Below are 26,955 nucleotides of genomic sequence, written 5' to 3'. Positions count from 1 at the left end.
AGAATCCCACAACCCCCTTCCAGTCGTCTCCACCACCCCAGTACGCCTAAACCCTCTCCCAGTCCCTTCTCAGCCCCACCAGGACTCACCCAAACGCTTCCCAGTCTCTTTCCAGCACAATCAACCTCATCCCAATCTCTGCTTTTCCATCCCCAATCTCCATCCAGCTCCTCCAGGCTCACTCTAGTCCCTCCCAGTCACACCCAGTACCCCCAACCTCCCTTCCAGTGTCCACCAGGACCCCCAGAACCTCATCCCACCAGCTTCTTCTCTGCTGAATTCCTAGAGGAAGACCAGGCCCAGCTACTACCAGACCTTCAGAGAAAACTCCACCCTTCTAGAGATCACCACTTCAGCAGCATTTAATCTGCCACTCCGGGAGGAGCAGCCACCATTTTAACTGGACTACTACCAACACCCTGACTCCTCAGGGTGTCAGGTTTCTGCCTCCATCACTAGTTTCATTTGTACTAATTGCATTTTTTAAATTATTATTTTTATTTAGTTTTTTTCCTGGTAAAGAACTATTATTCCCTTTCCCATATCTTTGCCTGAGAGCCTTTTGTTAAATTGTGGTAATTCGGAGGGAGGGGGTTTACCTTTTCCATTTCACAGGAGGCTTTTGCCTTCCTTCACAGACTCCTGTCTTTTCAAACCTAGACATGGGCCTTGTTTTTTTCTATCCCTTGTGTGTGTGTTGTGGGCTCGGGTCTGGCTCTAGATTTTCTTGTGGGCAGGGCTGGCCCTGTTGGCCGTGCGGAGCCCCCGTGGTTTTCTGGGCTTGTGCCAGAACGTGTTGGGGTGTGTTGAAGGGTGCTGCTGAGGGGCTGCCAGGTGCCTATGGCACACCGCCCTGAGAGCGCCCGGTCTCGTCTGATCTTGCAATCTAAGCAGGGTCTGGCCCAGTTAGTACTTGCATGGGAGACCCCCTGGGAATACTGGGTGCTGTAGGCTTCTTTTGCTGCCTGCTGGCCAGAGGGCCTCTGGTGCTTGGGTTTTCTTGGGCAGCCATGGCGAGGGGCAGGAGGGAAGGGGCACGTGGGCCTTGTGTGGTTTTTTGTGCTTTGTGTGTGTGTTGCAGGCTCGGGTCTGTCTCTTGATCCCCTTGTGGGCAGGGGCGGCCCTTTTGGGCTTGTCGAGCCCCTTTGGGGTTCTGGGCTTGTGCCTGGAGGGTGGTGTGGTGGGCTGAAGGGCGCTGCTGAGGGGCTGCCAGGTGCCTATGGCACACCGCCCTGAGAGCGCCCGGTCTCGTCTGATCTCAGAAGGAAAGCTGGGTCGGGCCCTGCTGCTGCTGGGGGCAGCGAGGATGACATCGAGGATGATGTCGAGGATGACAACCTCTTGCTCCACCTGACCCCCGGCAGGCTGAAGATGGTGGCCTTTGATTCTGACATCTCCTTTAAAGCCAGGCTCCACAGGGAATTTGCAGATGAGTCCACACACAGGGGGATGCTCCCAGATTTGGGCATTGCACAGCCTTGCCGGGAACCAAAGGTTCCCCCTTTGCTGGGGCAGATGCAGCTGATCCTTCAGTCGGCTGCCAGGCTGCTTTTGGCAGGGCTGGGGGCATGGGCTGGGGTGGGTACGAAATGGGAGTGGGCTCCTGACCCTGCCAACAGCCCCCAGCACCCACCGTGCCCCGGGTGGGGCTGGGCTGGGGCAGCCAGCCCGACACAAACAAACCCCCACGGTGGGAGCAGAGGTGGGACTGCAGAGCCTGTGCAGGGGCTGCTTTGCTTTGCAGGCAAGGAAGGGCTTGGGCTGCTCCACTGCCCTTGTTTGCTTTGGGATCACCATGGGGGCAGTGCAGGGGGAAGGGAGAAAGCCTGGGCTTCCCTCACCTGTGGGTGGGTTTTTCCCTGGCATGCAGGGATTGGGCCTTCCCCAAGCCTCTGACAGAGATAAGATTTTTTACCTTTTTTCTTGTTGCCCTATTTGTCTGAAATCTATTTTCAATAATTTGTTGTTAGTTTTTATAGAGGAAGCATTCTAGGTGTGGTCCATTCTGGATCAGGAAGTGCGGGGCACCGCGGGCGGCTGGGACAAGGGGACAGGAGCATTCAGCTGACGGGGCTTTCTGGTTTCTCTCCTTGCAGCCGGGCTCTGCGGGTGCTGAGGCTGCTCTGGGCTCTGCCAGGGCCCTGCTGGAGCTCAGCACCGGGCTGCAATCAGCCAAAGGAGAAATGGGGTGCCCTGCAGCACAGACTTGCTTGAGCATTTCAGCAGCACAGCTCAAGTTTGCAGAGTGTACACCTCCAAGGGAAAACATGCCACCACCCAAAAAATAAACTTGTTCAATAGCTTCTGAAATGAAATCAATCTGGGATGACCCCAAATGACGTTTTGCACCTTGCTCAAGCTGTAGCTCAGCCCTTCTCTGAACTGTTCTCTCCCCACCTGCCTTTTACTTCCCAACTGCTCCCTCTTTTCCCCCAGTGAGTTCCCAGCCCATTCCAGTCTCCATCACACTGTTGCCTTCCTTGGTGCCCCTCACCATGAGGAAGGGCGAGCCCCAGGCTTAGGGACTCATCCTGTCTCTGGCTGAGGAGCAGCAATGTCTCAGAGGTCCGGTGGGATTTTAGTGTCATTCAGAGCTGCTCTCCAGCCCCCAGCTCTCCTCACTGCTGAGTTCCCGCTCCCTTTTCCTCATCCTTGCAGCAGGGTGAGCTCTGTGAATCCCCTTGAGCCTCCCCACTCTTCCCAGCCCACGCACCCACCTCAGTTAGGCTGAAGCTGCAGCTTCTCTGTCCCCTCTGGCACACCAGTGCAGTCCCCTGTGCGGGGAGCCCCAGCCCCAGAGCACAGCACTTGGCAGTGCAGTCGGGGCTGGAGCAGCTGCCCTGCAGCCCTGGCTTGGCTCTTTGTGGCAGGGAATGCTCCCTGTGTGCAGCTGTCCCTGCAGGATGGCCCCAGGGCAGAGCCCAGCCGGGCTCCCCCTGCAGCCCCTGAAGCTTGGGGCAGACAGTGGTCCCAGAGCTGAGGTTCAGGGGGAGCACCCGGAGCTGTGCCTCGCACTCTGTTGCCGTGTCACAGTCTCGTGTGCAGGGGCAGCTCCAGGGCCTTCTTCCTCTTCCTCCACCCAGGCCAGTTTGAGCTCTCTTGGGGGTCTCTGCTCCATGTCAGTGACTGGATTTGTGGCTACTTGCAGGAGAGATGCCTCAGAAAACTCCGAGTCAGCAAGTCCTGCTTTCTTGCCTGGAAGGCACCTTCAAGAGAGAAGCCTCAGGAAGGCTCAGGGCAGCAAGTCCTGTGCTCTGGTCTCGAGGGCTCCTGCCACAAGGACAGAAGACTCCTGTCAAGGATTGTGCTATGGCCTCGAGGGCACCGGCAGCAGGGATGGGAGATGCCTCCGGGGCACCAAGTCCCACACTCTGCCCTCGAGGGCACCTGCAGAAGAGAAGCCTCGGAAAGGCCACGGGTCAGCAAGTCCTGTGGTCTGGCCTCGAGGTCAGCTGCAGGAATAACACCTCGGAAAAACTCTGGGTCAGACACTGTTACGGTAAGCTCATGGACACCCTTTTGTCCCCCCTTTCCTAGAGCCTCTGTGATTCTGATCAAGATAACCCCTGGATCCTCCTTCCTGCCCCAACGGGGTTGGTGGGGAGCCAGGAAAGCCCACCCTGTCCAAAACCTATATAGACCCCTGAAACTTCCTGCTCTTTCTCTTTTGCCCCGCTCTCCATGGACACCACAGAATAAACAGAGCTGTTCCAACTTCCCTGGGGTAAGAGCCTCTTTTGAATATTTATCCCTCTCCTGATATTCCTCCCCTCACAGCCTATACCTCTGAGCTGGTCAGATTCTTTGGGGGCTGCGTGGAGGGGGGAAACTACAGAAATTACAATTGGCGCCCAAACGTGTGCTGCTCTGAGCCCACGAAGAAGCTGGACCCCCTATTTCGGTGGAATTCAATAGCTTTTGGGACAGTCAACTGCCCTGGTACTCTAGCTGCCTTTAAAGGCTTTGAGTGACAGGGACAAGTCGAGGCCCTCTGCCTGAGTACCCCAGGAAGAGCCGACTGGAGAGGGAACCCCCAGAAGGTTTCACAGACAAACCCTGCAGTTCACAGGCTTGGTGAGTTCTCCGTTCGCGGCACCCGGGACCGCGCCTGGCTGGGAGGACTGACCATAGTGACTGCGGGAGGCTGCTTGCGAGAGGGGGTGCCAGGGGCTCCCCGCAAGTCAGCGTGGAACCGGTGGGCTGCACATACCCACGTTCCAGGGGGAGAAGACACGGGAGGAGAGGGATAGAGCTGCTCCGGCAGCAGCGGGATGAGCGCCCCTCCCCCTGTGCCCCCCCTGCTCGTATTTCCACGGAGGGAAATTCAAATCATTCGTGCTGTGTTATTAACTCTGGTGGAAATTAGACCAGTGATACGAGTAAAGTCATGGGTACAAACCTGTCGCTGGAACAACAGAGTACACTAACACATCTTAGCAATATTTTAAACAATGTATCGTTCTCTAAAAAGCTTCTCCTGCATTTTGTGTGCTGGCTAAAGGCAGAAATACCAAATTTTACGGTGCAGGAACTGAATTTGCTTTCTTTTTGGAATCAAATTGGACAGATATTAACTTTAAAAGTCAAAAATGGTGAACATAAAGTTTCTCGATTTATTTCGATATTTTTACAAGCACGCAAAAAGATTTTAGAACAGAAAAAAGCATACAAACGCAGATCCACAGTTCTAATACTCCCTTTTCCCCCTCCTGCCCACCTCCTCAATACCCCAACCCTGAAAACCCCTCACCCACCCCTTATTCCTCTCTGACACCTTGCTTTTCCAAGAAATATAGTCCGGAAGTCGCCTTAGAGAGCAGCGCAGCGTCTCTGGAGCACACGCGGCCGGATAATGGCGGCGGCCATGTGCTTCCACCGGCGCTGGCTACTCCATCCCCCGCTCCCCCTCCCACTCGCATTCCTTTGCTTCCCCCGCCCTCCGCCCCCTCCTCCGTCCCCACCCCCTCCTCCCTCCCCTCCTCCAATGCCTCCTTATCTCCCACGGCAACACCCCACCCTCCTTATCAGTGCCAGCCCCCGTGTTGCCCCGGGAACAGGGGCGGGGCCGGCCCCTGCACTCCTCTGAGCCCCAGCGCGGAGGACAGCAGGGCGGGGGCAGGGGACGGCAGCCCAGCGGCTCAGAGCCGGGGTGGGGACCGAGTTTGCACTGCGGGGCAGACAGCCCGGGACAGGTGCGAGCTGCTTCTCACCGGGGCCGGGGGGGGTGCTGGGGGGACATAACCCTGCCTCTACCGAGGAATCTATACCATCTGTAGCTCCAGTGGTTTATTTAGGGAGAAGAAATGGTACCAGAACATATCAGCCTTTACCATACAGACAAAACAGAAATCTGTAAAGTTCAGAGAGAATTTGGGAGGTCTAGTGAGATTTTTAAAGGTATGATTAGAGCAACCTTCAATTCAAATGAAATGGTACCGAAAGATATAACTGATTTGTTTAAATGTTTACTAACATCCTCTGAATATGACATATGGGAAAATAAGTGGAAATTGGCTTTGGAAATAGTTTTGCAAGAAATACAACATACACCCAGTGAAGCCATTGACAGTGATGGTCAGCCTCTTACAATGCATCATTTATGTGGTACAGGGGACATACAATGGCCAGAAAAACAAACCAGACTGTTATCTAGATCGATCTTGGAAAAAATCTGTACTGCTGCAGAAAAGACTCTGTATCAATTACCAGGCACTGAGGTTGAATGCAGCTATATTAACATCAAACAGTTTCCTTCTGAGAGTTTTTTACAGTTTGTGGATCGTTTGAGAAGCCAAGTTGAAAAACAGGTGCAACACACCAGTGTGCAGAGTTGATTAAAGAAATGGCTCAGAGGAATGCAAATGAGACCTGTCGTAGGATTCTTCTCAGCCTTCCTCTTGATCCAGCACCCACTCTCCCAGATGATCGAAGCCTGCGCTAAGAGAGCAGAGCTGCTTGATAATCCCGTCAGTCATAGAGCACCAGCAGATTTACAGCCTGTTGCCACTGCTGCATCAACCCCAAGGAAGCCACCCAGATCATCACAACAGCTGCAGCACATCATCTGCCTGCGTTGCAAGAAACCAGGACACTTTGCCAGAAACTGTCCTCAAAACCAGAACCAGAGACAGATCAACAAACAAAAAAACTAAATGCACAGCGCGGACCTACTGCTACACGCAAAGATATAAATGTAGCAGGACCAAAATGTGACAATGCCTCTCTCTTAAAAAATAAGGGGGAGGGTGGGTACCATGGTGGGGGGGGGGGAGAGAAAAATAAAAATGTGAAATGTATTGCTAACAAGGTTTGGCAGCCACTAGGCCGGCCACATCTAGTGACTGCCAAAGGATTTCATTTCAGAAACACTGATTGGAAAGTCATTATAGTGGACCTGCCAAACAGCTCACAAGACCTGCAGGCGTACGATATGGAACTGGACAGTGAGTATTTTGTTATTGGGGACACAGCATACACACCTCCTGAGATTGAAATAGTTCCCATGACTACTAAGGGAAAAATATCCAGCCTTATGCTGTTGGCACGTTGCTTGTACCCTCCATTCTATCTAGAAAAGGGGCAAATTCTGGCACAAGCCATTCCCATCCCAGTGGAAATCACAGTAGAAGGAAAATCTCCAGAAGTCTACTGGGCAGAAGTAGTAGGAGAGGATAAACCCTCCATGGCATGCAACCTAGCACATGGGTCAGAGCACCTTCAGGTGGAAGGTGTTCTGGACACAGGTGCAGACATCACGGTGATACCCAAAACCATGTGGCCATCACACTGGGAATTGCAACCTGTGGCAGGCAAACTTCAGGGTATAGGAGGAACTACATTGGCAAAAATTTCTAAAAATGTAGTGCAAATTGAGGGACCTGACGGGAAATCGGCAAGTGTTCGCCCGTTTGTGGCAGACTATAAGGCTCCTCTGTGGGGGAGAGACACCATGTCCCAGTGGGGAGTCCAGTTAATCATTCCTAAGACACCCCAGGATTTTCAGAAGTAGCCACTATGGAGCGCCGTACCCACAAGTTAAAGTGGTTGGATAACACCCCAAAGTGGGTAGCACAGTGGCCTTTGAGTAGAGAAAAACTCGAGGCGCTTGAAAAACTTGTGGAGGAGCAGGTAGCTCAAGGACACCTGCAAGAAACAGACAGCCCTTGGAATTTCCCAGTCTTTGTAATAAAAAAGCCTGGGAAGGACAAATGGAGATTGCTCCACGATCTCAGAGAGATAAACAAAATTGTGGAGGACATGGGACCTCTCCAGCCAGGGATGCCTAGTCCAGCTATGCTTCCCCAGGACTGGAAATTGGCTGTGTTAGATATAAAGGACTGTTTCTTCCAAATTCCATTGCACCCTGAAGATGCCCCGAGGTTTGCATTCTCAGTTCCTACTGTCAATAGAGAAGCCCCGATGAAATGCTACCACTGGAAAGTTTTGCCCCAAGGTTTAAAATCCAGCCCTTTCATATGCCAACAGTATGTAGCAGCACTGCTGTCTCCAGTACGTGCAGAGAGAAAGGATGCCATCATCCTACACTATATGGATAACGTGTTTGTGTGTGCTCCCAATGACTCTATACTCCAATATACACTTGACCTAGTGATTAAAGTTTTAACCTCTGTTGGATTCCAACTGCAGGAAAACAAGGTTCAAAGAATGCCACCTTGGAGATACCTGGGCCTGGAAATTTCTGCAAGGACTATTGTCCCACAGAAATTAGAGATTAATTGCAACCCCAGAACATTAGCAGACCTCCACTCGCTGTGTGGGTCTTTAAATTGGGTAAGGCCCTGGCTAGGCCTCACAAATGAAGATCTGGAACCTCTTTTCAATTTATTGAAGGGGGAGAGGGAGCTGGCCTCCCCCAGGGAACTGACTCCAGAGGCAAAGACAGCAATCGAAAAGGTACAGAAGGCCTTGTCAGAAAGGCAGGCACATCGGTGTGACCCAAATCTGCCTTTCCAGTTCATTGTTCTAGGAAAGCTGCCACACCTGCACGGGTTGATTTTCCAATGGATCAAGGGGCAGAAGGACCCACTCTTAATCATAGAATGGGTTTTCCTATCGCTCCAAAGATCCAAAACCATCACTAGGCCACAAGAGCTGATAGCAAAGCTGATTCAGAAGGCCAGGGTGAGGTTGTGTGATTTAGCAGGGTGTGACTTTGCATGTATTCACCTTCCAGTCAGGCTTTCTGAGGAGGGAAGGAACTCTCCTGAGAGACTGACAAAAGGGATGTTTGAGCATTTGCTCCAGAGCAGTGCCAGTCTCCAGCTATCTCTGGACAGCTATAGGGGACAAATATCAGTCCATGCCCCGTCTCACAAGTTGTTCAATGAGGAATTCCACCTGATTCCTCAAGAGAAAAGGAGCTGGAGGGCACTCAGGGCTCTCACAGTGTTCACTGATGCCTCTGGGGCTTCCCACAAGTCGGTGATGACTTGGAGAAATCCACAGACTCAGCATTGGGAAGCTGATGTTGAGCTTGTGGAGGGATCCCCCCAGGTGGCTGAACTGGCTGCAGTGGTGAGAGCTTTTGAGAAGTTTTCCGAGCTATTCAACTTGGTGACAGACTCTGCCTATGTGGCAGGTATAGTGTCCAGGGCGGAGCAGGCTGTGCTCAGAGAAATAGAAAATGAACATCTCTTCAGGTTACTCTCAAGGCTAATTTATTTAATCTCGCACCGAGAACATCCATTCTTTGTGATGCATGTGAGGTCACACACTGATTTGCCAGGTGAGATTGCAGAGGGGAACCGAAAAGCAGACTCCTTCGCTGCACCAGTTGAAAAGGCAAGTCTCCCTGATGTTTTCCAGCAGGCAAAGCTGAGTCACCAGCATTACCACCAGAATGTACCAGGTTTGATTCGACAGTTCCAGCTAACACGGAGTCAGGCCCGAGCCATTGTGACCAACTGTCCTAATTGCCAGCTCCAGGCGGTGCCATCCTTAGGCATGGGGGTAAACCCCAGAGGCCTTAGCAGCTGCGAGGTATGGCAGACAGACATCACACACATTCAGAGTTTTGGTCGCCTTGAATGCGTTCATGTGAGCATGGACACATTCTCAGGTGCAGTGTATGCCTCTGCCCATATAGGACAAAAGGCTGCACATGTCAAACAACATCTAGTGCAAGCATTTTCAGTATTGGGGGTGCCAAAAACGATCAAGACAGATAATGGCCCAGCGTATGTATCCAAGGAGTTCCTGGAATTTCTCCAGCAGTGGGGAGTGGAACATAAGACTGGCATTGCCCACTCCCCCACAGGTCAAGCTGTAGTCGAGCGTGCACACCAGACTCTCAAGCAGGTATTGAAAAAACAAAACAGCTCAGCTCCGTGGATGTCTCCACGAGAAAAGCTCTGTAAAGCTATGTTTACTACCAATTTTCTGAATTGTTCATTCGAAAATATGAGTCCACCGGTTGTGCATCACTTTAACAGTGGCAACCAGTTTAAATTGTCTCAGCATCCCCCGGTCTTGATTAGGGATCCGGAAACTTGGGAAACCAAGGGTCCCTATGGACTTGTAACCTGGGGTCGTGGCTATGCGTGTGTAGCTACTCCCTCAGGCCCTCGGTGGATTCCCCAGAAGTGGGTGAAACCTTTTGTCCCCAAGAATCCAGGTCAAACAGAAGGGGACAAGAAGCAAGTATCTGATGCTTCAAAGAGAAGACGCCGCCGGATGGGAGAAGAAGAAAGTTCCTAGGCATGAATTCCTTCCGGCAGAAACAGAAACTTTAACATGTTCTTAAAATGTTTGTTTTTCCCTTTTAGAGAAAACCCACCTCCCACTCAACCCTGTGATGAACCCCATGCAAGTTGTCATCCTGCAAATGCTGAAGAAAATGTTCAAGGGATGGGGATTCACGGGGTGGTGGACATCTGTTGTTAGATCAATTTTGTTAGTCTTTGTTATTCTGTTCTTTGTAACCCTAGCGTTCGGGATCCTGCGTCACTTGATTTTCAAAGCTATCAAGGGCCTCATACCTTCTACCTCAGAGGTCAACCACATAGAGTTGGCTAACCTGAGGAGGCCTGACTACGCCACCAACACGGGGTGGTGGGAAACCCATACTCAGGGTTGAATTGAGCCCAGTGAATTCCTGCAACCTTGTTTAACAAATAAGGGGGAGGTGTTACGGTGAGCTCCTGGACACCCTTTTGTCCCCCTTCCCCCGGGCCTCTGTGACTCTGATCAAGATAACCCCTGGATCCTCCTTCCTGCCCCAACGGGGTTTGCGGGGAACCAGGAAAGCCCACCCTGTCCAAAACCTATATAGACCCCTGAGACTTCCTGCTCTCTCTCTTTTGCCCCGCTCTCACATGGACACCACAGAATAAACAGAGCTGTTCCAACACCCCTGGGGTAAGAGCCTCTTTTGAATACCTTTCCCTCTCCTGGTATTCCTCCCCTCACAGCCCCCTATCTCTGAGCTGGTTGGATTCTTTGGGGACTGCGTGGAGGGGGGAAAACTACAGAAATTACATGGATCCACATGGCCCTGCTGTGTCACCATGGCCCCTTGGTTACGTGGGACCCCAGGGTCACAAATGACTCTTTGCTTTGTCATCCTATGGGAGAGAACTGTCCTTCTTCTCCAGGGGCCTATGGCCAAAACCGGGATTCCTTCCCCAAATTTCCTTATATGCAAAGATTTTTCCCCGATGAAATCTGCGAATAGAAACAGGTCGGGCTGCCTTGGCCACCCAGGGGCCACCTCTCATCTGCCTTTCAGACACTGAGTCAGTGTGCTTTTCTTGCTTAAAAAGCATCCATCTCAACCAGGCACCCATGGCCAAAATTAGGGATCTGCCTCCCAAATTCCCTAAATACAAGAATAGCTCCCAGAAAAATGATGCCAGGAATCACAAGTCTGTCTGGCCTTGGCTTCCTGAGGTCTGGCACTCATGTTCCTCTGAAACACTGGGGCTCTGTGCTTTCCTTCCTAATGAAAAGAACTCTTCTTCCTGTCCAGGCACCCATGGCTAAACCTGGGATTCCACCTCCAAAACTCAGTACATCGAAGGATTGCTCCCAAGTGAAAGCTGCCAGGACAGACACGTCTGACTGCCTTTGGCCTCTTGGGGGCTTCTTCTCATCAGCTTTTGAAATACTGGGGCTCAGGGCTTTCCTTCTAATGGAAAAGAACCTTCTTTCTTCTCAAGGTGTCCGTGGTCAAAACTGACATTCTTCATCCCAAATTCCATATATCCAAGTATTTCCCCATGACAAGAGTTTCCAGGAGAAACAGGTCTGGCTGGATTGGCCTCACAGGAGCCACTTCCTCCTCCCCTCCCCTCCCCTCCCCTCCCCTCCCCTCCCCTCCCCTCCCCTCCCCTCCCCTCCCCTCCCCTCCCCTCCCCTCCCCTCCCCTCCCCTCCCCTCCCCTCCCCTCCCCTCCCCTCCCCTCCCCTCCCCTCCCCTCCCCTCCCCTCCCCTCCCCTCCCCTCCCCTCCCCTCCCCTCCCCCTTAGAAACACTTGCCCTCTGTGCTTTCCTTCTTATACAAAAAACCATCCTTATGTACGGAGAAATGGCAGAAATTGGGATTCCACCTCCCAGATTCCCTATATCCAAGGGTTGTTTTCAGACAAAAGCTACCAGGACAGAGAGGTGTGGCTGCCTTAGGCCTCTGGTGGCCGCCATTTATCTGCCTCTGAAACACCGGTGTTCCGTGCTTTTCTTCCTATGGAAAAGGACTGTCCTTCTCCCGCAGATGTCCATGTCTGAAAGTGGGATTCCACCTCTAAAATTCCCTATATCCAACGGTTGCTCCCAGACAAGCCTGGCTGGCCTTGGCCTCTGCCACCCTGGGGCTCGGTTCTTTCCTTCCCATGGAGATCACTGTGACACTGTGGGCACCTCATGGAACCAAGGGGATCATTGTGGCACCACTGGAGCCCATGGAACCAAGGGGCCATGGTGACACCGCGGGGCTTCATGGACCCAGAGACCATTATGACTCTGTGGGGCCTGATGGAACCATGGAGACCATTCCGACCCTTCAGGGCCTGGTGTCACCAAGGGGGCATTGTGACACCTCAGGGCCTCCTGGAAGCAAGGGACCATTGGGACACTGTGGGGCCTCATGGAACCGAGGGAACATGGACCAGGTCTGGCTGGCTTGGCCTCCCAGGGGCCACCTGGCAGGTCTGGCTGATCTTGGAATGTCAAGGGCTGCACCTCATCGGGTCTTGGAGCACCAGGGCTCTGTGCTTTCCTTGCTATGGAAATGAACCATCCGTCTTTTCAGATGCCCATTGCCAAATCTGGTATCCTCCCTAAAGAATTTCCTATATGCAAGGGTATCTCCCAGACGAAAACCTGCCAGCACTAGCTGGCCACTGGTGGACACCTCTCATCTGCCCCTGAAACACTGGGGTTATGTTCTTCCTTCCTTCCTGTGGAAAAGTACCAGCCTTCATGTCTAGGGTCCATTGCCAAAATTAGAATTTGGCCTCCCAAATTCCATATATCCAAGGATTGCTCCCAGACAAAAGTAGCCAGGACAGACAGGTCAGGCTGGCCCTTTGCTCTGGTGATTTTCTTAGACTCTGAGCTGAATGTTTTCATTTGAAAATACCTTGGAGAGAGCCCAGAGATCTCCCAAGGTGGGGTTTTGAGGCCTCAGGCACATGGCCACTACATATGGACAAAGGAGCTCTGTGCTCTGTGCTGCTGTGGTGGTTTTCCATCGCAGAAGTGATGTCCTGAGAGAAGCTGCTAGCAGTTTCCTCTGTGTCTGACAAAAAGCCAATCAGTAATTTGCTCTGAGAGCTGACAATCTGTTAAACCACTAAGCAAACTGCAGACGCCTCTGTGCAGACCCAAGTTGAAGATGAGAAAGCCTGGCTGGGTCTCTCTCCCTTCGGGCCCCAAAGAGGTGCCAAGGCCAGCCCAGCCCCGTCTCGGCCGTGGGGCCGGGCGGCTCCTGCCGTGGGGCCGGGCCCCTTCCCAGGGAGCCGCCAGGCCCCATCGGCTGCCGGGCAGGGCAGGGGAGGCCGCGGGGCCGAGGCCGGGCCGTGGCTGCGGGTGCTGACATCTGGCCGCTGCCGAGCCCTGCCCCGCCGCCAGCCCGGGCCCAGCCGGGATCCGCCGGGCCCCAGGAGCAGCCCCGGGCCGGGCCGGCTCGGCCGAGGCTCTGCCGCCCTTGGGCTTCGCCCGCAGCCAGCGGGCAGGGGAGGAGAAGCCATCGGCCCCGGCCGTGCTGCTGCTGGGCTCTGGCCTGGCTGCTGAGATCCTGGCCCTGCCCCAGCGCGGCCCAGCCTGACACAGCCCCAGCGCAGCCGCTGCAGAAACCTCCATGGGAAAACAGCTCCGGCCGCAAGGACCGAGCCCGGCCGGGCTCACGCAACCATCTGCAGCCCCGGGCAGATATTGACTCTGCCAGTGCTGCCATCCTGCCTCCAGTGAGAGAAAAGGACACAGGGCAGGCACACAGAGGAGCAACAAAAACACACTGAGGTCAGTGAAGAGGAACTTGAGTCCCAGATGGGAGGGATGAGGAGATGCCTTGATCTTGGGGCTGAAATCCTCTGGTAAAGCTACGGAGAAGGATGTAATTGATACATCAGACTCTCTTTTTCCCTATAAGGCATTGAAAAGTATGGGGAGATTGTTGTTTTCAGCAAAGGCCTCCATGCTAAAGTAAGCAAATATTGCAACTGCTGTGATCCTATGAGAAGAAGTTTGAACAGAGAAAGAGAGCAGAGTGATTAGACCCTGTGCACCAGGGAGAGATGAAGACCTCTTTTTGCAGAGATGAAGATGATTTCAGAAATAGATGAAGAGAACCGTTGCTCTTAAACAGCTCATCTTGAACTAATAACCCATAAGCTGACATGGCCCATTAACACAGCCGTGGAAAAAGCTGTGAAAAAATGTGAGTGCCTTCGTAATTGCAGATTTTTCCAGGCAGCTGCTCTTTGTGGAAATTGAGACCCACAAGATAACTGTTTTCTTATGGAGAAGTCTCCATAGCAAGAAACAGAGACTCCTCTCCCTAAGTGAACTAAAGAAGGACTATTCCAGAGGTGGTAAACTGACTGAAAATTTTTTTGTTTGTCTTTTTATATAATCAGTATGTATGAAAAGGTTGTATGGAGAGGGGAGGTGTTCTGAAAGTTTTGTTCTGATCCTTATTACTCTTTCTTTTGTTCCTTTTAACAAACTTTTCCTTATACTCTTAAAGTTTGAGCCTACTTTGCCTTTCTCCTAATCCTACCTCACAGCAGGAAATGAGTAAGTATATTCTAGTTAGTGCGCTGGTAATTAGCCAAAACTGAACCCACCACACTAATTAATGCATTGGCTGAGAAATCTGAAATTGGCAAACCAAAACCACTACAGAAACTTCCTGATGAACTGCAGGAGAGCAGAGGGTGATCAAGGCAGAGCCGTGGTTTGTCAGGACTTGCTTGATACTAATGAGCCTCATGGTGCATTTGGAGCTGAGCCCTGGAACCTCAGGGCCTGAGAGCAGATTGCACAAACCTTTCCAGGAGTCAAAGTCAGAAGAAAACCCCAAAGTGTGAGAACCCCGGGATTGATTCGGGGCTCTCGTGTGGTGGTAAAGTTTCTCCTCCAACCCGTGCTTCCAAAGAAAAACTCTGCAGCCTCTTGTTGTTCAGTCTCAAGGCAGTTTATTGCTAGCTATCTAAAACATTGTCCTCGCCCGCTGCGGCTGCTTTGGTCTGCGGCCCAGGCAGAGGCACACACTCTCCTGACACCCTCACTGTCCGGTGTCTCCGTTGTCTCTCTCCCCGCCCAGGGCTGCTGCTATCTTTTATATGATATATTACGTACTATATGTTTATAGATTTTCCCCAATACCTACTGTCTATGTTACAATGTGCTTTTCTACTCTAAACCAATCTGTGAATGCCAGCATCACCAAGAACATGGAGGTAAGGAAGAAGAAGGAGGAAGAATAGGATCAGGCCCACTTTCCTCCATCTTAGAACTCCTGACCCCCCTGTACAAAGTAACACCCCCCTGTACAGGTATTAAAACCCCCCTGTACAATACTAAAAAATTTTACCCTCTAATTTGTGACTACTTTTACTATACCATCTAACCCTCTGTGACTGCTTGTTCCACTCTCAAAGTTGGTAATTCATTCCATGGTTCAAACTCAAAATCACAGCTGTTTTCAGCTGCTTGCCAGGGTCTAAAATGCTTTTGACCAAGGCCTGGAACCTCTAAAAATGTCTGAGGGACATTTTGAGTTCCGACATCTCCCCTCTCTGTTTGAACCAGAAACACCCGCTTTACCATGCTGTTCAAGGTCCTTCGAATACACACAAAAATGCATGGTGGAACAAGCAGAAGAACTACTAGCCCTATAAGAATATAAAATGCTATTTTCAAAAGTTCTTTCCACAATGGTGAGATATCAAAAAAGCTAAACAAATCATCCCACCAGGACCCTGTAACTTTGTTCAATTTGCTAATACTACTTTGTATTTGTTTTATATTTTCATGAATAGATTTTGAATGATCGGACAAGTTCATGTAGCACACCCCCTCAAATTCCTCACATCCGTGCCCATGTGTCAGCAGCAAATAATCAATTGCCGCCCTGTTTTGAAGCACTGCTTGCCTTGCACTGTTGATGTCTGTTAACATGTCACTCAGTGCAAACGAAATGGCACGACTGTGTTTGCTCAACCAACATGCTATATGATCCAATTGTGTCAAGGCCACCCCTGATGCTGCTTGGGGTGAGAAAATTGCTACTGCAATTCTCCGAGACTTGTCCCAGGTAGAAACATCATCATTACAATTTGGACGATATTGTTCAAGGGATCCTTTCCTTTTTGAACCAAGAACACCTCTTTGACAACTTTGTCCATGGTCTGCCTCATGCACTGAGGCAAGGACAGCACAAGCATCAGAAGAATTACAATACCTTATAATTACATACAACTATTTTCAAAATCTCTTTTCTACAACTGTGAGAGGTGAAACAAATTGAACACACCATCTACCTATGATTTAATTTTTCTCCAGGTGTGTTTGGTCCTCTGATACCTCTTTAAATTTATCACTCTTGTGTCCATGTGTTTACAATAGATGTTCAATTACTGTTTTGTTCTCATTTCTCACTGCTAGCTAACAAATCATTCGATGCAAAAGAAATGACATGGGCATCTTTACTCTGCCCACAACCTCTTTTGATCCAACTGCACCAAGGCTCTTTTTGATGCCACCTGCTGTGAAAGCAGAACCACTCAGTCTTTCTGAGCCTTTTTTCTTGGTATTAACATTATCATTGTCACAATTTGGATCACTTCATTCATTAGATTTTTTTTTTTTCTCCTTGCTCTCTTATCAAGGTCTTGCTGTGTGTTAACAAAAGATCTTTCAATGCTGCATGGACCGCCCTTGATTTTTGCAGGGATAGCAGGCCAAATTCTGTCCCCGCAAATGAAAAACATTCCCTTCGGTAAAGTGGCTGGATGTTGAAGGGATGGTTTGCTTGTCATTTTGGTATGATTGCACCAAGATGACGCATTTTTATAAAAAGGCTGATTCGGAGTGACATCTATTGTATGATTATCTGTCTTTGCCACTCCTGATGAATTAAATTTGATGCACCATTTCATTTTTGTTGACCCAAAAATGTCCAAATCCAGAGGTTCAAAGTGAGCCACAGGAAGGAATTGTGTCCAAACATGTCATCCCTCCACAGGATCTGAAAGAAACTTCAGAACCCCTGGAAGGATGTCCCCTGGGACTGACCATCCCTCCACTGGCACACCTACCAAGCATGTTGAAAATGGTTTCTCTGGTTTTGAATGGGTCAGGCAAATGCTATCCAGACCTGTTGCTTTTGCCAAAGTTTCCCACACTTTTTCCCTTGGTTGTCTCATGGGAAAATCTGTCCTGTTGCCCAAAGCAACAGGTGAAAGAATGAAGCACATGAACACTATCTGTCTGAATCCCATGTCCATGTCCCCACCCTCTGTGAGAGACCCTGCAATGCAGCAACACCCAAACAACACTTGATTTCCCAGAAAAAACCCCAAGTCTCTGGGTGATCAATCGTTGTCCGACGAGACGTCTGCAGCGTTGTTGTCTGCCTTCGTCTGCGTGCTTGCTTCTCTGCTTCTCGGGTCCACGTCCACTGGCGTCTGCACCCGATAAGGTTACATGTGCTTTGCTGGCATTCACTTCAGTCCTCGTCCTGTAGAAACACAAGCGAAACCCTCGCCCCAAGTTATCAATGTAAATGAACCTTCAATCTGTCCTGACTCTGGGTTTCTGATCAAATCGAAAGGATTTTCCCTTAGTTTTTCCTGTGGGCTGTTTGTAACATATCTGACAATTAGTAGAGTGGGCTTTGAGAAAAAACCATTTTAAAAATTCAACACATTTGTTCAACCCTGCCTCCTCCCTTTTCTGTCTGTTCAAGTGGATTTCAGGGTGTGATGTGTTCTTTGCTTGCTTGACCTGAGGGAGAATGAAGAATATTGAAAATATGTTTGACTCTCTGTTTTTTCAAAAATTTGTCAAGCACCTTGCTTGTGTAAATTGGACCATTATCTGTTTCTATTTCTTATTGCACTCCTAATGATGTAAATGCTTATAAAACATGTTTGCAGGTATGTTCTGTGGTCTCCCCTGTATATAATGATGCAAAAATCGCCCCTAGAAATGTATCAATTGAAATATGGATATTTTCGAGCCTCTCAAAAGATGGGTATTTTGTGACATCAGCTTGCCACAGCTGAAGGCTTTTACAAACCTTTCAGATCGACCACTCCTGTAAATACAGGAGATTGCACAAACTGGCACTCTGGCAAGCAGATTTCTTTTGTCTGGCTTTCAGAAGGGTGAAAGGTTCCCATCAATGCCTGTGCATTTTTGTGAAAACATGCATGGTGCAATTTTGCCTGCTCAAAAATGTCTGGCAGTGTCTGCAAGATGGGCATTGTGAGCCTATCTACATGAGCATTCTCTTTTACTAAAAACCCCGGAAGTGAAGAAATGCACTCTGATGTGTTTATTAATGTTCTCTGTTTTTTCTAGGATTATTTTCATGCATAATAGATATGAATATAAAATTTCCTTGTCTGTATGTTTTAAAAGCGATTTCTCTAATTGTTTGACCACATTTGCAACATACACTAAACTTGTGATCAGATTGAGGGTTCCTGAAATAACTGAAAAACCCTGACTATTGTTACCAATTTTTAAACTTGTGGTGAACCTTGTAACATTTTGATATTTGATTTCCATTTCCCTGTTTTTTGATTTTTCCATGTGACCACTGATTTGTGAGTTTTTTCCCAAACCATCAGTGAATACTGTCATTCCTTCCACTGGTTCCTGGCTTCTTTTTTGTTTTTTCCCTGAAACTCACTTTTACATTTAACATTTTGTGTGTTGGAAAACGAACTGTGCGAACTTTTGAATGCCCTAACAACGTGATTGAAAAATCTTGTGACTTTGGATTGTCCACTCAAAATATTTCTTCTTTAAATGTAAATGAATGATTAAGAAATCTTTGCCTGACACTGTCAGCAATCTGGTCTCTGCCACAATAATGATCTGAGCTCCCATCTCTAAATCTGTAAGAATTGTTTTTGAGGGTCTGCAAACTAAAAAACCCCACTTTCAACTTCTGTGAAAACATTAACAAAATCCTTGCTCAAAGCTACTTATTTGAATGATTTTTTTTTCTCAATTTTATCTGTCCAGTGTCTAGCACTCTCCTCATATTTTTCTCAATGATCAGCAAAATCAAGTCTACAAAATAATTATATCAAGAGATTAAAACATACAAAATCTTCAACCTCATTTCAGCCTTATTTCAGGCACTTCTTCACTCCTTTTCTTTTTTCTTTTTCCTTTTTTCTCTCTTTCTCTTCTTCTCTTTTGAAACAAGAAAGTTGAAATGTAAACCATAATATAGAACAAGACAAAATACCTCAATGATAAAATGCATAAAACTTATCAAAATCGATAACAATTCAAGAAAATTCAAAAGAAAGATATTCTAAATAGCATATATAAAAATGAACAAAGCACGATCATTAGAAACATTGTGACAGCAGTTCAGAGTCTGCAAACAGCTGAAACACTTGTTTTCAGTGAAAACCCTTGGCATCCTTTCCCGGGCAAGGCTGGCAAGTTTCACCTCAAAGCTGTATCAGCTGTAACATTTGTAGAATCAAATCGATGGGTCAAAAATGACCTGCATATCATTCATTTTTTGTGCAGAAACCTCTGAATTTTGCTGGCAAACTCATCTGTCCAAGTTAAAATCAGGGTCTGGCCAGGACCCAAACTTTAAAGTGGAGAGATGTCCCTTAACATATTGTATAAAACAAAACTTAAACTAACAATTCATATATAATACTTAAAACATAACAACCTATTATAACATTTTCTTATAAAATAAACACTTGAAGTTCAAACCGATAAACTGATCAAATGACACAAAGATTCATTTTTCTTGAAACTCTTTTGAAGGAAAAGGATGCCAATTGAAGAAATCGTAAGATTAACAATGGCAAGAGGTTGTCAGAATGCTTCAGGCACCTCTCTCTGAGACTTCCTGAAAAACATTTGAGAATGATAAAAAATAGAAATGCAATGATTCCACTCACAAGAGATATAAAAACGAATCAGGAAGTTCACCTAGAAAAATGCACAATACAGTTAAAATTCAAAATGAGACTTCAGAACTGGCATGTAACCTGGATAAGATTACATAAACAACAATAAAACATACGAAAATTCACTATGAAAAAACAAAGCACAAATCTTCACCTCCTCAGGCCATCCCAATTAATTTGGGAAGTTTGCAATGTTTTGGAGCCACTTGAGTTGAGCAATGGTATGTAAAGCTTTCCTGAATGGAGGATTCTTCCTTGCCAGATTTTTCTGTGCCTTTGTCGCTGAGGTGTTTTTGTGCTGAAGGCAATAACTTCAATGAGAAAATAATTTCAGCATGGAGTAAGAGCTTCTGACAGAGACCAAGTGTTGCCAGCAGTTGCTCCAGGTGTTCCTGCCAAGCAGGAGCACAGCCCCCAGTGCAGGTGGGTTTGGCTCCCTCTGGCACAGAAGTCCCCCAGGGGCACAGGTCTCTGGGGCAGGAGACAGGCACCAGCGCTGCCAGGGCTCGGGGGTGGCAGGTCTGCTTGGGCAGGGACTCTGCCTCACCTGCTGGTGTCAGTGCTCCCTGAGGCCCAGGGCTCAGAGCAGCATTCCTGCCCTGGCCCTCACGTTCCTTGTCTGTGTCACACCCGCGGGTTTAGGATGGCCACCAGCCGGGACGTGTCCCAAGGAGGCCGTGCCAGCTTCTGTGGAAGGCCCCGTGCCCTTCCCAGCGCGGCTGCGTCGGCAGCCCCGGGGGCTCCTGCTGCTGCCCTGAGCCCGCAGAGCAGGGCAGCGTTTGCTGATGGTTTGAGCTGCTCCTAAAGACCGTGCTGGGCTGTCTTGGACGCTTGGGGGAAGGGATTCCTTCCAACCTGAGCCACTTTGGGTGGGCTGGGGGTGCCCCCAGGGCAGGGGGCAGTGTGTGCAGGGGCCCTTTGTGACACGTGCAGCACGGTCACCATGGCATGGAACAGTGTGTCCAAGGGCCCTTTGTGACACGTGGTGACATAGGAGCTGACAGCGACAGGACCATGCCACAGTGCTCCGAGCACGCGACAGGACAGGACAGGACAGAGCAGTGCTGTGAGGAGTCCTCGCACAGCGCACTCGTTCGTGTCTGACCCAGAGATTTCTGAGGCGTTACTCCTGCAGCTGACCTCAAGGCCAGACCACAGGACTTGCTGACCCGTGGCCTTCCCGAGGCTTCTCTTCTGCAGGTGCCCTCGAGGGCAGAGCGAGGGACTTGGTGCCCTGGAGGCATCTCCCATCCCTGCCACCAGTGCCCTTGAGGCAAGAGCACAATCCTTGACAGGAGTCTCCTGTCCTTGTGGCAGGAGCCCTCGAGACCAGAGCGCAGGACTTGCTGTCCTGTAGCCTTCCTCAGGCTTCTCTCTTGAAGGTGCCTTGCAGGCACGAAAGCAGGACTTGCTGACTCGGAGCTTTTCCGAGGCATCTCTCCTGCAAGTAGCTATAGATCCAGTCACTGACATGGAGCAGAAACCCCTAAGAGTGCCCAAGCTGGCCGGGGTGGAGGAAGAGGACAAAGGCCCTGGAGCTGCCCCAGGGCATGAGACTGAAGAGGTGGTGCCATTCAAGCAGCTGCAGGAGGGTGAGTGGCAGAGCTGGGTTGCTGGGCTGCATGGCTAGTGGCTGCAGCCAGCTTGGCCACATCCCATCCCATTGCATCCCATTGCATCCCATTGCATCCCATTGCATCCCATCGCATCCCATTGCATCCCATCGCATCGCATCGCATCGCATCGCATCGCATCGCATCGCATCCCATCCCATCCCATCCCATCCCATCCCATCCCATCCCATCGGACATGCCCATGGATAGGACAGAAGCTGGGCTGGGGCTGGACCACGTGGCAGCCATGCTCCATCCCTGGGGCATCATGAGGCTCTCCCTGCCGGGCAAGAACAGGGCTGGGCTGTGTTCTCCGGCCTCTCCTGCAGCCCCTCAGCAGCTCTGGCCGCGCTCGCTCTTTACCAGATGCAGCCCTGGAGCGGACACAAGAACAGGAACCCGCCCGTGGCCGCTTCCGCAGAACAGCGCAGGTACCTGTGGCCATCCCCACCTGGGCTGGGCCTGCTGGCACTGCTCAGCCCAGCACCGAGTGGTTGGAGCACTCCATGCATTCTCCCTCTCTTCCTGCCCTTCTCCTGCAGACCATCCGTCAATTCATCACGTGCATTTGGCAGAAAGAGAGCACAGGTGTGGGCACCGGGATCTTGGCAAGCTTTCACCTCTTCAGTGCCGAGACCAGTGCTGCCATGCTGGATTTGCTGGTGGAGAAGGGTGTCTCCAATGCAAAGCAAGTAAGCAGTCTGGGGCAAGGGCTTGATTGCCCCAGGACTGGTGTGGCACATCATGCTGGGTGTGCTGGGCTCCCTCAGCCTTTGAGGCCCAGCCCAATGTGGTGGAAAGGGAAGCACTTCTCAGGGCAAGCTGGGCAAGTTGCTGCTCTGGCAGCTCTCCAAGTCTCCCTGTGCCTTCTGTAGGTGCCAGCCATGGTGAGGTACATCCACCGGTGGCTCACAGCCAACGAGTCTGCTGAGCACAGGCTGGACAAGGCCCTTCTGGAGCTGACCAAGGAATACCCCTCTGACGTGCTGATCACTCTCTTGCGCTGGGCCCCATCGTGTGACAGGCATGGCATCCCCACCTGCCTTGAGGCCTTAGGCTTCACCTGTCCCCCCACCCTGTAGAGCCTGTCCCTGCCAGACAGGTGGAGAGTTCCAGGAGCCTCTGGCCCCTCTGTTTTCCAGTCCTGGCATGTCAACTCCAGAGCCTGCTGCCATGCTCCCTCCCTGCCCCTCAGGGCCTGGACCCACGTGGGCTGGCTGGCTGCTGCCAGCCAGGGGCAGGAGTCAGAGGCCGGCCTGAGGGCCAGCGCGGGCCCCTGCAGCTGCCCAGGCCACGCTGCTGTGGCTGAGACCCGCCCTGACACAGAGCTCTGGCCCCACAGAGCTGCCGTGACCATGTGGGGGACCATCATGTCCTCGAGCAGGACCGCCGAGCCGGCGCTGCAGATCCTCCTCGATGTGCTGAGCGCCTGGCCAGAGGACAGCGTGTACACCTCCGATGGGGACAGCACAGGGGTCTTTGCCCTGGCTGTGAGTTTCTGGAAGCGGCCTTTGCCAGCCCCCAGGCCACCTCTCCAGCAGCTAGCTCTCTGCCCTGCCCCAGCTGCATCTCCCTGCCTCAGGCGCTGGGCTGAAACCTGGCTTGGGGGCAAGGTTCTGGGCCACCAGGCCGGCTGCTCCCCCTGTGTCTCCCTTGGCCTCTCCCTCGCAGGCCGGGGCCATGCCACATGCATGTCTTGGCACTGATTGCTGTCTCTGGGTGTTTCATTTCTTGCAGGCAACAGTGACAATGTGGAGGGTCTTCAATCTGACCTGGTGCCCACCTGTAGTGCAGGTATATTTCCCCAATCTCCTTCTGCGTCTGCTCTTCCAAGCTTACATCAGCACGCTGGATATGCCAGAAGAGGTGGATACCTTCTGGAAGAGATGCCAGGAGCAACACGGCCTTGCCGCCCACCCCAACAGGTGCTCCATCCCAGTCTTCCCAGCCTCCCCATCCCTGCCATGCTCCCAGGGCAGAAGCCGGGCCTCCCAGCGTGACCTGGGCTTTGCTCTGCACACAGCTTTGCACTGCAGACCCTGAAGGCCCTGCTCTGCCAAATGCAGTACGAGGACGTGGTGCTAGCAATGGAACGCAGGTGTGCCTGGAACATGCTGCTCTGTGCCCACACCCACCACTATGCAGTGGGTCTGCTGGCCAGGTAAGACCTCATTCTCCCCACCGCCCCTCTCCTTTGTGCCCAGATCACCCCACGCAGTCCCCGTGCTCACGGGCGGCAGGGCCTTGTCCCCAAGGGAGGGATGAGCAGATTTGAAAAGGCTGGGAGAAGAGGGTGCCCTGGAGCAGCTGCCTCCCAAAGCACCCGTGCTCGGGAGTGCTCGGGAGAAGACCAGACCTCTGTGAGTCAGCCCTGGGAGAGGTTTGGCCACTCAGCTCAGGAGCAATGGTGCCTTTTTCTCCCCCCCAGGGAGATGCGCCGTGTCTCCATCATCTGGCGCTGCAGGATCGCATCCTGCCTCTTTGACCTACTCAGCCAAGACATTTCAGACTGGGAACTGCCCGCCCTGACGTTCCTGGTGGAGGTGAGCCCGATGGCCAGCGCTGCCTCGCTCAGCTGCCTCCCACGCCTCTGCCCTCTGGTAGCCGCAGCTGCCTGGGATGGTGCCCTGTGCTGCTGCCTTGGCTCAGCCCTGTGTGGTTCTGAGCTCCTGCCAGCTGGGCACTCCTGTCACTGCTCTGTGCCTTTCAGGTCCTGGACTGCCTGGACTTGAGTGAATGCGGTGAAAAGGTCCTGCAGATCATGACAAGGCACCTGAAGAGACGGTCCAGAGAGATGCGTCGCGTGGCGCTCAGAGGCCTCGTGGTGCTCAGCCAGGACCCCTCGATGGTGAGAAGGAGGCAGCAGCTGAAGCTGTGCTGGCAGCGTGGGGCTGGGGAAAGCAGCCCCTTGGGCTTGGCTGGGCTTTGGGAGCTGTGGCAGCTGCTCCCAGCTCTCCAGGGTCACTGTTCAGCTGCCTGAGTGCTCTGGGACAGGCCTTCGGCCTCTGAGCCCTGCAGCAGCAGCAGCAGCAGCGTCGGGTTGCCCAGCCTTGTTTTCCACACAGAACCAAAGAATGTACAGCCTGACTGAAAGCCTTGGCAACCTCCTGCGGGCCGTGGATGAAGACATTGTTGAGATGACCGTCGTTGTTCTCAGCTCTCTGCTCTTCAACAAGGAGATAGCAATAGCCAGCCCCATCGCCCTGCAGCTGGCTGAGGCGCTCTGGCAACTCTTCGACAATGTAAGGCTCTGTGCCCCCAGCCATGGGCACCGGGCGCCGCCTGGAAGCCCGGTGCCTTGGGCCTGTGCACAGGGGGGCCTGAAGCAGCTGATGTGGAGGGGTTTTGCTTCCTTTCCAACAGGACAACAGCCTTGTGAAGCTGCTCTCCGTTCGCCTCTTCCAAGAGGTGATGAACTTGGTGGTGGCCAAGGGAAAAAAGCCCCTGAAGAAGCATGTGAGGCAGAGCCTGCTCCCACTCTTCTTCAACTGCCACGATGAGAACTGGGGTGTGGCACAGGTGAGGGCTCCTGGGCGCCGGGGTCCACATGGCAGGGGGCTCAGCTGTCTCCCCACAGCCTGGCTCCTCCTCATGGGCTCCAGCTCCCTCCTGGCCTTGGCACAGGGACGCGGCTCCTGTGCCCTGGGCTGGGTTGCCATGTCCAGCTCTCTGCCGCTCTGCAGGCCTCTCGGGAAACGCTGCTTTCTGCAGTAAGATTCCTGAAGAGAAGGGATCTTCAGCACCTGGTGAACAGAGATCAGATGTGGAGCTTTGCCGAGCGCTTGGTAAGGACAGCCCAGAAGCCCCAGTCCCAGCCTGGAGAAGCCGCCTGCCCACGGTGCCCAGTCTGTGGGGCTGGCAGCTGCAGCCCCTGCCCAGTGCTGCACGCAGGGGCACCGGCCGGCGCCCCACACGCCGCTGCCTTCCCGGGGCCACCCGGGCTCTGCTCCAGGCTCCTCTGGCCCCAAGCCCGGCGCTGAGGGAGCCCCGAGGCAGCCGGGCTCTGCCGCGGGGCAGCACCGCGGCTCGCCGGGCCCTCTGCTCCCTGCGGAGCCCGGCGCCTGCGGCTGCTGGCCGGGCCTCGGGGCTGTGTGGGCAGGGGGAGCGGCGCCCGGCCTAGGGAGCGCCCGGCCGAGGGGCAGGGCCCACACCAACCCTTCCCTTTGTGCCTGCTGCTCTCTCCAGCTGGCAGAGGACAGGAGCCGAGCGGCCGAGCACCTGCGCCGGGCCCTGCCCTACCTGCAGAGCCCACAGGAGCCCCTGCGAGAGGCGGCCGTCAGGTTCATGGGTGAGCCAGCAGCCCGGCTCCTTCCCCGCCCCGCCGCAGCTCGGCCCCAGCCCCGCCTGCTGCCCCGGCAGCAGCATCCCAGCGCGGCCATCTGGAGCCCCGCCTGGCCTCGGCGCTGCCACCGCCCTCTGGCAGCCGTGCCCTTGGGCGGCAGGATGCGGCAGGGGCCCGGGCTGAGCCCTGCCGGGCCAGGAGGCCGTGTGGCCTCAGGGCTGGCAGCGCCCGTGGGCGGCAGCTGTGGCTCTCCAGCCAGCTCACGCTCTCTGTTCCCAAGGGATCACCGGGCGCTGCCTGAGAGGACAGCAGCAAGAGTTCCGGATCCTCTGCAGGGGTGAGTGAGGCCAGCGGGCTCTCAGCGGGGGCTGCCGCTGGCAGCTGCCTTCCCTGGCCCGGCGTGCACCAAGGGCAGCGTGGGCTGAGCACACAGACCTTTCGGGGGCCTGTGGCAGATTCGTGGCCAGCACCTTCCAGCTCGCCCTTCTTGTCTCCTGCTTCCTCCAGGCCATGGCAAGAGCTGCCTGGCATGGACGTGGCAGGAGGGTGTCCCCATGTTTCTGCAGACACAGGCTCTGACGGTGGCTCTGTTCCTCTCTCTCGCAGCCCTTCAGGACATGGCGAATGACGCCAGCCCCGCCATCTCATGCCTGGCCCTTCAAACTCATTACATCAATTTAGCTGTGCAGGCCATTCCCTCCTCCCGACTCCAGAATGTGCAAGATCAACTCCGCCGGCTCTGGAAGTCACGGCCTTTCCCGTGTCGCCGGGGCTGGCTGTCCTGCTGCAGCGCTGTGGAGAACTGATCCGCCAGGCTGCGTCTGCTGGGGCCACCTGAGCCTGCGGGGACCAACCCCTTCTGAAAGCACTTCCTTTCACCCCAGGATAGCATTAATAAATTGCTGTTGTCATACCCGGAGGTCCAGGAGCTTTCTCTTGGTGCCCACATTCTTCAGGCCAATGGGGAGGAGTGGAAAAAGGGCGCTTGCACTCGGCAAGTTGCCCAAGTATGCGGTGGGCAAGGGAAAGTGGCCAGAAGCCCCTTGGCCTTTGGTGGTCCTGCTGAATGTTTTTCTTCCTGAATCAAGTCTTCTGGAGCTGTGGGAACAAGTGTGTTCCGTGTCCGTGGAACAGCAGAAAGCGGCAGGATGTGTCTGCTTCCAGTGCTTCTCTTGGCTCTTCCTTCACAGTGCTGGCCCCGTCATCAGGGACACAGAACGGCTTCTCTCATGCCAGCGTTATCCCAGTCTTCTGCATTTCCCCAGGTTCCTCCCAGCTTCACCAGGGAAATTCTCTGCTCGTGCCTGTCCATTCCCTTGCCCAGAAGGCAGCACCCGCTTGTCTTTGGACATGAGCTGCTGGCCACAGCCAGCCAGGCAGCAACCGGAGCATTGGGCATCAGATGCTGGGCTGATGTTCTTTCC

At 52.5% G+C, this 26,955-nt stretch overlaps 1 long non-coding RNA gene and 1 pseudogene across 1 annotated transcript; both read left to right on the top strand.

Moving 5' to 3' along the window:
- Positions 1 to 836: 836 nt before the first annotated feature.
- On the top strand, positions 837 to 954 carry LOC140681621 (5S ribosomal RNA; annotated as a pseudogene).
- Positions 955 to 25,817: 24,863 nt separating this feature from the next.
- On the top strand, positions 25,818 to 26,444 carry LOC140681593 (uncharacterized). Its single transcript, XR_012052641.1, has 2 exons — positions 25,818 to 25,868; positions 26,138 to 26,444. It is a non-coding gene; the product is annotated as an uncharacterized lncRNA (long non-coding RNA).
- Positions 26,445 to 26,955: the final 511 nt, after the last annotated feature.

Source organism: Taeniopygia guttata, chromosome 37 (genome assembly GCF_048771995.1).
Source record: "Taeniopygia guttata chromosome 37, bTaeGut7.mat, whole genome shotgun sequence".
Classification (NCBI taxonomy): domain Eukaryota; kingdom Metazoa; phylum Chordata; class Aves; order Passeriformes; family Estrildidae; genus Taeniopygia; species Taeniopygia guttata.
This window is presented reverse-complemented; position numbering and strand designations above follow the sequence as displayed.